We start from the raw sequence: 11,250 nt of genomic DNA, 5'->3' as shown, positions 1-11,250 counted from the left end.
CCATGAAGCTTATTTCTTGGAATTGTCAAGGGTGAGGCCCATTTTTGACACAACAATACCTGCAAAGAATCTGGGAAAGAGAGGCCCAACATTATTTTCTCATGGAAATTAAGCAAGGAGATGCTGAAATAAATAAAAGTCTCACGCAAATTACATCTCAACAATTTTTTCTCTGTTAATCCTATTGAACGTTCGGGTGGTATTGGTATCATGTGGAATGGTAATGTTTCTGTCACTATTCTTTCTTCTCACATTGTTGATCTTCTAATCCATGTCATTTCTTCTGACGTAGAGTTTAGAGCTACTTTGGTCTAGGGTCATCCAGAGGTGGAACATAGAAATCGGATCTGGTATGAATTATATCATTTGGGCTTATCGATAACTACACATTGGTTTGTATTTGGTGATTTCAATGAATTACTTTGCAATGAGGATAAATTAAGTGGGATACCAAGACCCCAATCCCAAATGAGTGCTTTTAGAATGATCATTAAAACTTGTAACCTAATGGAGATTAAGTGTACCAGCCCCAAATCTTCTTGGTCAAATAAAAGACAAGGGAGGGATCTGGTTAAAGAATGCTTGGACATGGCTTTTGTGAATGTTGAATTTATTGATATCTTTAGAAGTATCCATGGTCATAGGCATGCTATAGTAGGATCTGACCATACACTTTGGAAAAATCACCTTATACCTTGCCCACAAAAGGCCCATTATATTTTACTATGAAACTAAATGGGAGGATCATCTTGACCTTTATAATCAAATTACTTTAGGTTGGAAGGCCCCTAGCCTTGGATACCCTTCTTATAAGCTACATAAAAAAATTAAAAGTTTCACCAAAGCACTTAAGACCTGGAGCAAGGCAACCTTCCAGAATGCATCAATGGAGATTGCAAGATTATTTGAGTTTCTAGAGCCTTGCCAACAAAAAACACCATCAAATTCCCCGGCTAGGGAAGAACTTGAATTAAAGCAAGATATTGAAAAACAACTCCTAGCCAAGGAAAAATCCTGAGTCAAAGGTTTAGGGTTCTTTGTCTTACTGAAAGGGATCGAAAAACAAAGTTTTTTTATGCCTCCACCACCTAAAGGAGACAGGAGAATTTCATTACCAAGCTTAAAGATAGTTTAGGACATTGGATGACTGAGGAATCACAAATTCACTCTGAAATATGTTCTCGTTTCTCATCTCTCTTTTCTTCTTCTTCTCCCTACCCTCCCCAGGAGTTTCTTTCTAGTACTCCTCCATGCATTACAACTTCAAACAATTCATCTTTTTTTCTCATCTGAGGAAATTAAAAGAACCATTTTCCAAATGAAGAGAACTAAAGCCCCAGGTGTTGATGGCTTCCTGCTAGGTTCTACCAAAGACATTAGAACATTATTGGTCTTGACCTTATCCATGGTGCAACACTTCTTCATAGGGAGTCATATGCTTAAGAGCCTTAACAAAACAATCATCTCCCTTATTCCTAAATGGCACCACCCCTAGGATGTATTTTATTTCAAACCCATCAGTCTATGCACCACTCCCTACAAAGTCAAAGCAAAATGTTTGGCTAATCGTCGTAAACCTATTTTGAAGTCCATCATTAGCCAGACTTAGAGTGCCTTTGTCTTAGGAAGAGCCATTTCAAATATTATTTATCTGGCCCATGAGTACCTCCATTTTCTTAAAAAATCAAAATCAACCATGGGGTACATGGCTCCCAAAATGGATTTGTGTAAGGCCTATGACAAACTAGAGTGGTCATTTTTGAATATACTTTGAAACATTTGGGATTTCCTGATCAGTGGATCCAATGAGTTATGCAGTGCATCACCATTGTGGAGTTTCAGATCAAAATCAATGGTGTTCTCTCTAAGAAAATTGTGCCTCACCGTGGTATTAGGCAAGGATGTCCATTGAGTCCTTATATTTTCATCTTATATCATGAGACTCTATCCCAAAGACTCACCTCCAATAGAGGAATTCCCAGGCTTCCAGGTATCCGAATTGCTCGAAATGGTCATGAACTTAATCATTTATTTTTTTGCAAATGATTGTATGTTGTTTTTCCACAACCTCAGTTTCTAATGCTTCACAGATAAATGACCTCCTACAGGACTTTGAATTAGTTTCAAGGCTACATATCAATCTAGAGAATTTGCTATCTTTTAGTTCTAGAACCCCACAATCTTTGCTTGAGGATATAGTCTCCACTTTGGACATCAAGGAAGCCCACTCCCATAGGATGTACCTGGGTCTCCCTTCTTCCATTTGGAAATCCAAGATCCAGACTTTTTCCTTTTCTCTTGACAGGCTGATTTCCATGTTAACTGGTTGAAAAGGAAAATTGCTTTCTCAAGCAGGGAGGAAATTCTAATTATAGCGGTGGCTTTTGCCCTACCGGTTTACACCATATCTTGTTTCCTCATCCCCAATGAACTGTGCAACTAGATGAATAAAAAAAACAGCAATTTGGTGGAAAGATGACCATGGGGAAGGCCTCTTTTGGGTCAAGTTGGAAACTCTTTGTAAATGTAAGAGAGAGGGTGGTCTAGGTTTTAGGGATGTCCAACACTTTAACAAAGCCTTGCTTGCAAAACAAAGTTGGCGTTTGCTAACCAACCTTGATTCTCTGTGGGCCCAGGTTATGCATGCAAAATACATCAAAGACACCCCTTTTCTTGAATGCATTGCTCCCTCTTATAGCTCTTGGGGATGGCAAAACATACTTGTTGGGAAGGAGGTCCTCAAACAAGGTTTGATTAAGCAAGTGAGTAATGGGGCTACCATTAACATTTACAAGGATCCTTGGCTCCCTTCATTACTTTTTGAAGGTATTTCATCCCCTCCCCTAGGCCATAGCCCGATGTGGGTCCATAATCTCATTGGTTGGCCTGAAGTATAATGAGATATCCCATTATTACAATCCCTCTTCACATCCAATGAAGTCAATGCTATTTTGACAATCCCCATCCTTTTTAGTGACTCCCTTGATAGATGGATTTGGTACAAGAACAAAAATGGCATTTTCTCTGTTAGATCTGCTTATTTCCAATGCTTGGCTATGACAGACTCTCAAGGTAATATTGCTTCAACATCCTATTCTTCTAAATTTTGGAAACAAATATGGCACATTCCCACCCTCCCCAAAATCAAACATTTCTTGTGGAAATCATCTCATGAAGCAATTGCGACAAGCGATTTTTTATTTGTTAGACATATCATTTCAGCTCATTTATGTTTGTTTGTGGTTGTGGGAATGAAAGTGTTTGTCATGCCTTATTTTTTTGGTCCCATGCAAACGTTGTTGAAAACTCTCTCCTTTGCGTATTAACACATCAGAATTTAGAGGAATTCATATTCATGATTAGATGGCTTTTATCCACACAAAATTTAAGGATTGTAATGATTTGGATAGAGTCAACCAAATTTAGAGTGCTTTAGCATGGAGTATTTGGAACACTAGAAATGCTTATCTCTTTCGTGGTATTGAAGTTTCAATTACTTGCACTATGACTCACTTTTCTTTTTTTTGTGCAGATATACAAAATCTCAACATAAGGATTAACGATGATAGAGGAAGGCAACCGATTGCTTTAATTCCTCCTATGGAAGATATGAGGTTTTTTAAGGTATCTGTGAATGGTTCTTGGGATGGGAACACGAGTAAGGGCGGTAGGAGTTGTATCTTATGGGATTCGACTGGCATTTTTGTAGCAACACAATGTTTTGATTGTTTGGGTAGTTCAATAGTAATTCTTGAGCTCCAAGTTATTAGATATGGCTTACTTCTTGGGCGGACTTTTGGAGGTTCCAATCTCCAAGTAAATTCAGATTTTCTACCTATACTTTTGGCACTTCAAGGTGCTCATAGTTACTTAGATTGGATTTGTTCTAGTTTAGTTTTTGAGATTTTATGAATTTCCTTAGGGGGCGTTTGGTTCCGCAATTCCCTGGAATCAGATTATGAGAGAATCATGAGTCTGTGGAATTAGGTTTTGTAGAATCATATTCGTAAAAAAAAAAAAAAAAACTGTTTGGTTACCCTGATTCTGAAAGAAATGGGTGTGAAGCCAAATCGAAGCTCAGAAAACAGGGATGGAGCTCAACGAACCAGCAATGGTGCTCAACAACATCAATATGCTCTTCTGAAGCCAAATCAAAGGTCAGAAAACAAGAATAGAGCTCAACGAACCAACAATGGTGCACTGGGACGACGATCTGCTCTTTTGAAGCCAAATCGAAGGTCAAAAAACAACAATGGAGCTTAATGAACCAGAAATGGTGCTCGACAACGACCTTCTGCTCTTGTGAAGCCAAATCCAACCTTAGAAAACAACGATGGAACTCAACGAACGATTGCTATGCTCGTTCCCAAACTGAACGGAAGACTTGCTCTGCGGAGAAGATGAACCCTAGAGAAAATTTTCATGCTCTGAGGAGAAGATGAGCCATAGAGAAAACGGAGAAGATGAGCCTAGAGGAAATTTCACGCTCTGTTGAGAAGATGAGTAGAGAAAATTTTTCACGATAATTGTGATTCTATGAGAATCATCCATATTTATATTTGGGGTTGAATTAGGTAAGTCTGTTGGGAATCCAGTGGATTCAGTTTTTTAGTGTAAATTGTGGATTCTTGGTGATTTTTGAAGAATCTGGATTCCGACTCAACGTTTGAACCAAACGATTTATTTTATTGGAGTCATGATTCCCTGGAATCTGATTCCATGGAATTGCGGAACCAAAAGCCCCCTTAGAGTTCAACTATGTTTATTTTAATTTTATCAATAGATCTTGTAATAGGTTTGCTGATTTCTTTGCTAAGGAAGCTTGTCATTTCTCTCTTTCTAAATCATGGTGGAATGTCCCACATATTTTCATGATTGATCAGTCGCTGTTATTGTCCAGGTCTCCTGGCTTAAACTCTTTTATTTAATGAAGCTCTTATCCTCTGACCCAAAAAAAAAATGTGTGTTATTCTAGTCATTTGATAACTTGACACGTACTTTATTCATTCCAAACTTGAAATTAAAAAAAAATTTAATCCAGTCAGAGATAATGTTAGTTGCTTGGGGACTCAAACTAATCTACTGTACTAAAGGAACCCATCATTATTTTATGCTCTATTAACAAGACTCACATGTAAAATAATAAGGTTAGGTGATGAGTAGGCATATATTATATTTTTTAAATTCTTAATATTATCCTTTATTATTTAAAACCCTTTAAAAAAAGAATCTTAATATCAATATTCCTGATATATAAAAAGTCAATTTAAGGTTGGTCAACTAGTAAGACCCATAGCTCTTAGTGAAGAGGTTGTGGGTTCGATTTTTTTAGACGGCATATGTAATAACCCCTTTCCCTATATATAAAACTTGTTTGTTAAAAAACAAATGTTCCACTTTTACTAAAATCGTATCTTTTACAACAAAACCAAAAAAAAAAAAAACACTTTTCTTAGCAATTTCTTAGAAAGTTTCTTGAAAGGATTTTTTTTATTTTTTGTGTGAAAAAGAAAGTCAATTCATCGTAGAAATAGATTAATTTTTATTCTTATTTTATTATTTTTAAAGGAAACCATTTACTTGTAACCCACTTAAGTTGGGCTAAAACTCTTTGTCTCCCTTAAGTACGTAATGATATTATTTTTATATCTTATTGATGTATCTAAAAATCAATCAATCCCTTAATGCATATATACAAAACAAGATTAGACGTGGGCCGACTCAACGGTCAGGAAATCACCTCTGAAGGTTAAATCAATAATAGATCACCACAGAGCTCTAGCTAGTTGTAGAGTTTAATTGTATAACGATAATGGAGGAAAACGATTTAGACACCTCTTATTTGTGTGTTACTTTAGCTTATATAGGATTCACCTCTTATTCTCGAGTGTTAGATTCATTCATAGTTCTCCTTTGTGGCCATCCATTCGTAGGGTTTTTTCCCCCCAATCTGAGTCAGTTGTAGTTTTCATATAGAATTTGATTACCTACCCAAATTTAAAGGGATCATATAGTCTCTTTCTATAACCGTCGAGTTTCTTCACGTTTACACTACCTCTCAACTCGGCTCTTGAACCGATCTTGACAAGACTAATCGAACCGACCGTGGATCATCCGGTTTATTGTTATTTTTTACTTATCACTCATGTATCTAAAGTTCATTAGAGCTAGCTTATTCATACCTAGACTACATCCTCAAGGGAGCTTTTATATAATTAATATATGTGAGATTTCGCCTGTGGTCCTGAGCGGATTCAAACTCTAACCTCCTACATGGAAGCGTTGAATTTTTGCCAATTAGACACTCCTTGAAGTTCTCTTAAATAGGTTATTACGTGTAACACAATCCAATATTACATGTAGCACACAACTAACAATCTCAATTAGATCCCAAAATAAAATGACCAAAATACCCTCCTAATATCAATTTATGCATTGTTAACCCATGTGTACAATTTGGGTGTTTAAATATCTTAAAGAAAGTACTTACGACATGTCTCAACTTTGACAATTAATGTTTGTGTATCACTAGATGGATGCGCGTAAATGTGTTTTTTGGTAAGGAGACTGACTATTCATGCCATGTGAAAGAGATAAGTTCCCATACTAAGTATTTATTATTCTAATTTATTTGTCTTATATGATTAGCAGTGATATTATTTTTACAACAATGATGTTTGTTTTTCAAAACAACCAAATATTTGGTTTCTTATCACTTCGTCCAGTATGATACTTAAAAATTACAGTTTTTTACATGGTACCCATTATTATTAGGTTAAAACTAGTGACCACCTATTATTATGTTATAAATTACATGCCATCCTCTTAAAAATTAAAAGTTATCTATAATTAAGTTTTTCTATTAAATGGTTGGTAATTATGTCATTTCACAATCTTGAGGGTATTTGGGTAATTTGAATTTTAAGTTTTAAATGAATTAAATAATGGTAAGGGCATTTAGGTAATTTTACCAGCATTTAATGACAAAACAAACTATGAGTATAATTTTTCAAGTGAGTGTTATGTAAGTAGTATAATAATAGGTAGTCACTAGTTTCACCCTAATAATAATTGATGCCGTGTAAAAAAAAACCTCTAAAAACTATTATCCAACCCCAACCTATAATGATATATGATTGAAGCAAGATGTCTAATCTTAATTCTAGTTTAGAACTCTTTTGAATGAAAATCATTAAGAAGATTGTATAAGCTAGTAAATAAAATTCATATTCTAAATTGACTGGTAAATTCTCTAAGAGCCTGTTTGTTATTTGAATCTAGGGATTCCAAATCCTTGGATTCATGATTCGGAGATTTAAAATTGTTAGGTGTAAAACATTCCTGGATTCATGAAATATAAAGATCTCTTCTTTTTCTTTTTTTTCCCCCTAAAAACCTGAATTAAGCCATTCTTGAGTATTTGGTAAAATACATGGGTTCACATTTAAGTATAAAATGGATAAAATTTACGGATTCACGTGGAGTAATTTGATGGGACTTTACGAAATTCAATAGAATTGAGGGTAATCAAACGAATAATTTTTTCGGCCATGCCCATAGATTCGAAATCCATAAATTTGAAGTTTCATTTCATTTCAAATCCCACGATTCACATAACCAAACATACCTAACATTTACCTTCCACATTATTGAGCTACATACATGTAAAAACTTTTTGATTTAAAATTTACAAATACAACTATAATAAATTTCACAATGACAGCTACAATCCTCAGATAAAAAAAAAAAAAAAAAAATTAGAGTTTCTTACATACCACCCACTATTATGTTATAAATGTTATAAATTACATGATACCCACTTAAAAAATTATAAGTTATCCATACTTAAGTTTTGCTATTAAATGACTGGAATTTATGTCATTTCACAATGCTGAGGGTATATGGGTAATTTGAATTTTAAGTTTTAAATGAATTAAATAAGGTTAAATGCATTAGGTAATTCAACCAGCCATTTAATGGCAAAACTAAATTACAAGTAATTATATGATGAAAGCAAGATGTGTAATCCTATTTCTATTTGAGAAGTGTTTTGAATGAAAATCCTTAGGAAGATTTTATAAACTAACAAATAAAATTTATATTTTAAATCGAATGAACATTCTCTAAGAGCCTGTTTTGGATTCATGAAATCCAAAGATTTTATTATATATTTTTTAACTTAAAAACCTAAATTAAGCCATTCTTTGTGTACTTGTGAAATCCATGGATTTTTAGGCTAACAAAATAATTAATTTTCGAGGCAATGAGTCCATAGATTTGAAATTCATAAATTTAAAATCTCATTTCATTTCAAATCCCAAAATTCAAGTAATCATACAGGCATAACATTTGCCATCGATCCACATTATTGAGCCATGTACAATTAAAACTTTTGATTTAAAATTTATAAATACAACCATAATAAATTTCACGATGAAAACTAGAAATCCTCAATGAATGTAAAGAAAAGAAAAGATACTATTGGGTTCACAGAATTTTCTCTTAAATTCTATGCGGTTTATTTTCATTTCCCATTTTTTTTTGGGCAGATTTAATCATTGGAAAAATGGCAAAAGAAAAAGACAATGAAAGAACTTTTATATAAACACTACAAAGGTAGCAGATCTCTTCATTGGTCTCTTCAAATCTTTTGCTCTCAGATACCATTTGTTCTCATGCTGCTTCTCATGGCAATTGGTTCCTCTCTTGCCTCCCTAGTTGGGGCCAAGAGTGCAAGAGTTTGTTGCAGGAGTTTGTGGTGTGGAGTTCCCAAGCCTTGCAAGCAAGAGCCACCTTTACGAGGGGGAATGCCGAATGCACCAACCCTTTTTAAAGAGTCGTTCTAATCTTGCTTGCAGGGCTTTGGGGATTCCACTTCACAAAACATCTGCGTCTACAGTATCACTGAGGTCATTAAAATCTTAGAACATTCAAGCAATGTTGAAATTGATGCGTGTTCGAGTTTACAAGTATTAGAAGATGGAAAAGAGATTCACGATCATGCAACAGAGCAGGGTTGGGTTCTGATGTCTTTGTTTCGACTGCTAATTGATTGGTCTATGCATCAAATGTGGATGTTTGAAGGATGCAAGAGAAGTGTTTGAACAAATGCCTCAGAGAGATTGTGGGTCATGAATGCAATATTCACTGTTTATTCCTGGGAGTCTGATTCAGCTTCACTGTTTTTAATACGTTTTTTAATGAAATTTTTAGAAGTATTACTTTACCATATCATGATTTCCTGAAGGTTGAAGTTGCACCATTCGAGGATGGGAGAACTACATTTGCTCACTCTGGTAAGTTTTCCCTTTTCCTATTTACCTGGCATTCAAAAATTCTGATGAACAAATTTTCTTGTCCTTTTCCCTGATAATCAAAACTGAAAGAGTGTATTAATTGTTTGTTACCTTATTCAGAATTTCCTTCAACATGATAGCATATGTTCCTATTAATCTGTAAAAGAAGAGATTTTCTGTGACATGATTAGGCTAATAGGATCACAGAATTTTAGTCATTCAGTGGTAACCCTCAGACAGGGTGTGTAACCACAAAAACATAGAAAAGATACTATTGGGTTCACGCTTCAAAAGTTCGGCAGACACAAGGTGAAGTTTCCAAGTTTGTTGAAATTATGAGTAGGATCACATGCCACTAAAATCAAGAAGGCTTATGTAAAACCCTCTTAAGAGTGTTAAATTGGATGTACAATTACAGCTGCATTAGGTGTGTCTAGCACATTGCCTTTTCTGTATTTTTAATCCATTCTTGAATGTCCAACTTTTGGTAGTATGCAAGCGTTGGTGTTGCGTAAATTTTCGCATAGTTTTGTTATTAACTTCCTCCGAGAACCAAGCTAATAATTTCTGTGGCTCAATAATTTCAGGGAGATTCGGTGACAACAATGGGGACATATAGCCTGTGACATATATCACAAATTTAAGGTGTGATTTTGCTTCTCAATCCTGCATTTATTCTTTTCATATATGGTGGGCATAGGTTTCACTGGATTGTATGTTGAATGTTCTCTTGTTCTTTGTGTCTTCCAGGAAGAAGTCCAACTCATGGTTGAATTAGGCTTGGAAGCCTATCGATTCTCCATCTTATGGTCTGGAGTTATACCAAGTATGATGCTCTAAACAAACAGCACATTGTCCCAGTGTTTCTTGGACTTGTCTGGCTGCAGGTTCCTGGACCCTTTTATTTTCGGTGACTTTCCTGAATCTATGAAAAAGACATGTTGGGTTAAAGCTCCCTTCTTTCTCTCCAATTCAATCGAAACTGTTGAAATTCTCATGTGACTTCTTTGGAATTAACCATTATAGAACAGTGTACATTAAGGATGATCCTGATAGTCTCAAAAGGAATCAAGAGACTACTTGGGAGACATGGGTGCATAGATGTTATGTAGGTTTATATTGGAAGTATTCCTTGACATTAATTGAATCTATGAACTTACTTGAAGCTTTCATTTGTTGCAGCTCAGTAGGGCCAAATACCAGTTGGTCAGGTAAGAACACAATACAAATGAGAGTTTGTATTATGTGGTTTCTTTATTCTATAATGCTTATGCCTTACTGAACTAAGCTAATTATATCTGAATTCAGTTTCCTATTGTTCCTGCTGGCCTGAAAATTCTGTTGGAGAATTTCAAGGAAGTTTATGGCAAATCACCTGTCTTCGTTTACGAAAATGGTGCCTCTTCTCTACTTCTGATCATTTTTTAGAAAAAAATCCTCCAGCCAATCTAGTCATATCCCTGTATGTCAATATGCCTTCATGATAAGGATATTTAAGGAGTAGGCAGGTAGTTCCTCCCAACCCTAGAACACGTCTTCTAGTAATATCTAGAGTGAATGAACAAGATACAAAGCTTCTAGTTCAGAAGCTTCCAACGGATAAAACCCAGAAAAAGTAGTTCTTTTTTTACCTTCAGTAGTTATTTCCAAGTGGTCTTATATATATGTTCAAAAGTTCTCTCATGCCATATTGGTATTGAAGTACAAATGTCTATTCTTGGCTGAATTTTGAAGATGTAAATTCCAGTGTCTGTATCTCGTTGTTCTTTGGTGATTCATCTTATGTGTATATATATATATATATATATATATATATATATATATATATATATATATATATGTTCAGAAGTTCTCTCATTTGCTATTGTGTTTAATGTTAATAAAATTGATTCTATGCCCCTCTTTTGGTTGTTCATAGCTTGTGTTCTTTGTTTCATAGCTGGATTGGTGAGAT

The 11,250-nt window shown here is 34.9% G+C and overlaps 1 long non-coding RNA gene across 1 annotated transcript; it reads left to right on the top strand.

Moving 5' to 3' along the window:
* Window positions 1-8,600: 8,600 nt before the first annotated feature.
* On the top strand, window positions 8,601-10,732 carry LOC149023656 (uncharacterized). The gene is made up of 3 exons (XR_016171410.1): window positions 8,601-9,296; window positions 9,884-9,941; window positions 10,047-10,732. It is a non-coding gene; the product is annotated as an uncharacterized LOC149023656 (long non-coding RNA).
* The last annotated feature ends 518 nt before the right edge of the window (window positions 10,733-11,250 follow it).

The sequence above is a fragment of the Hakea prostrata genome, chromosome 2 (assembly GCF_041222555.1).
Source record: "Hakea prostrata isolate BN-2017 chromosome 2, UWA_Hpros_2, whole genome shotgun sequence".
In the NCBI taxonomy this organism is placed as follows: Eukaryota; Viridiplantae; Streptophyta; class Magnoliopsida; order Proteales; family Proteaceae; genus Hakea; species Hakea prostrata.
This window is presented reverse-complemented; position numbering and strand designations above follow the sequence as displayed.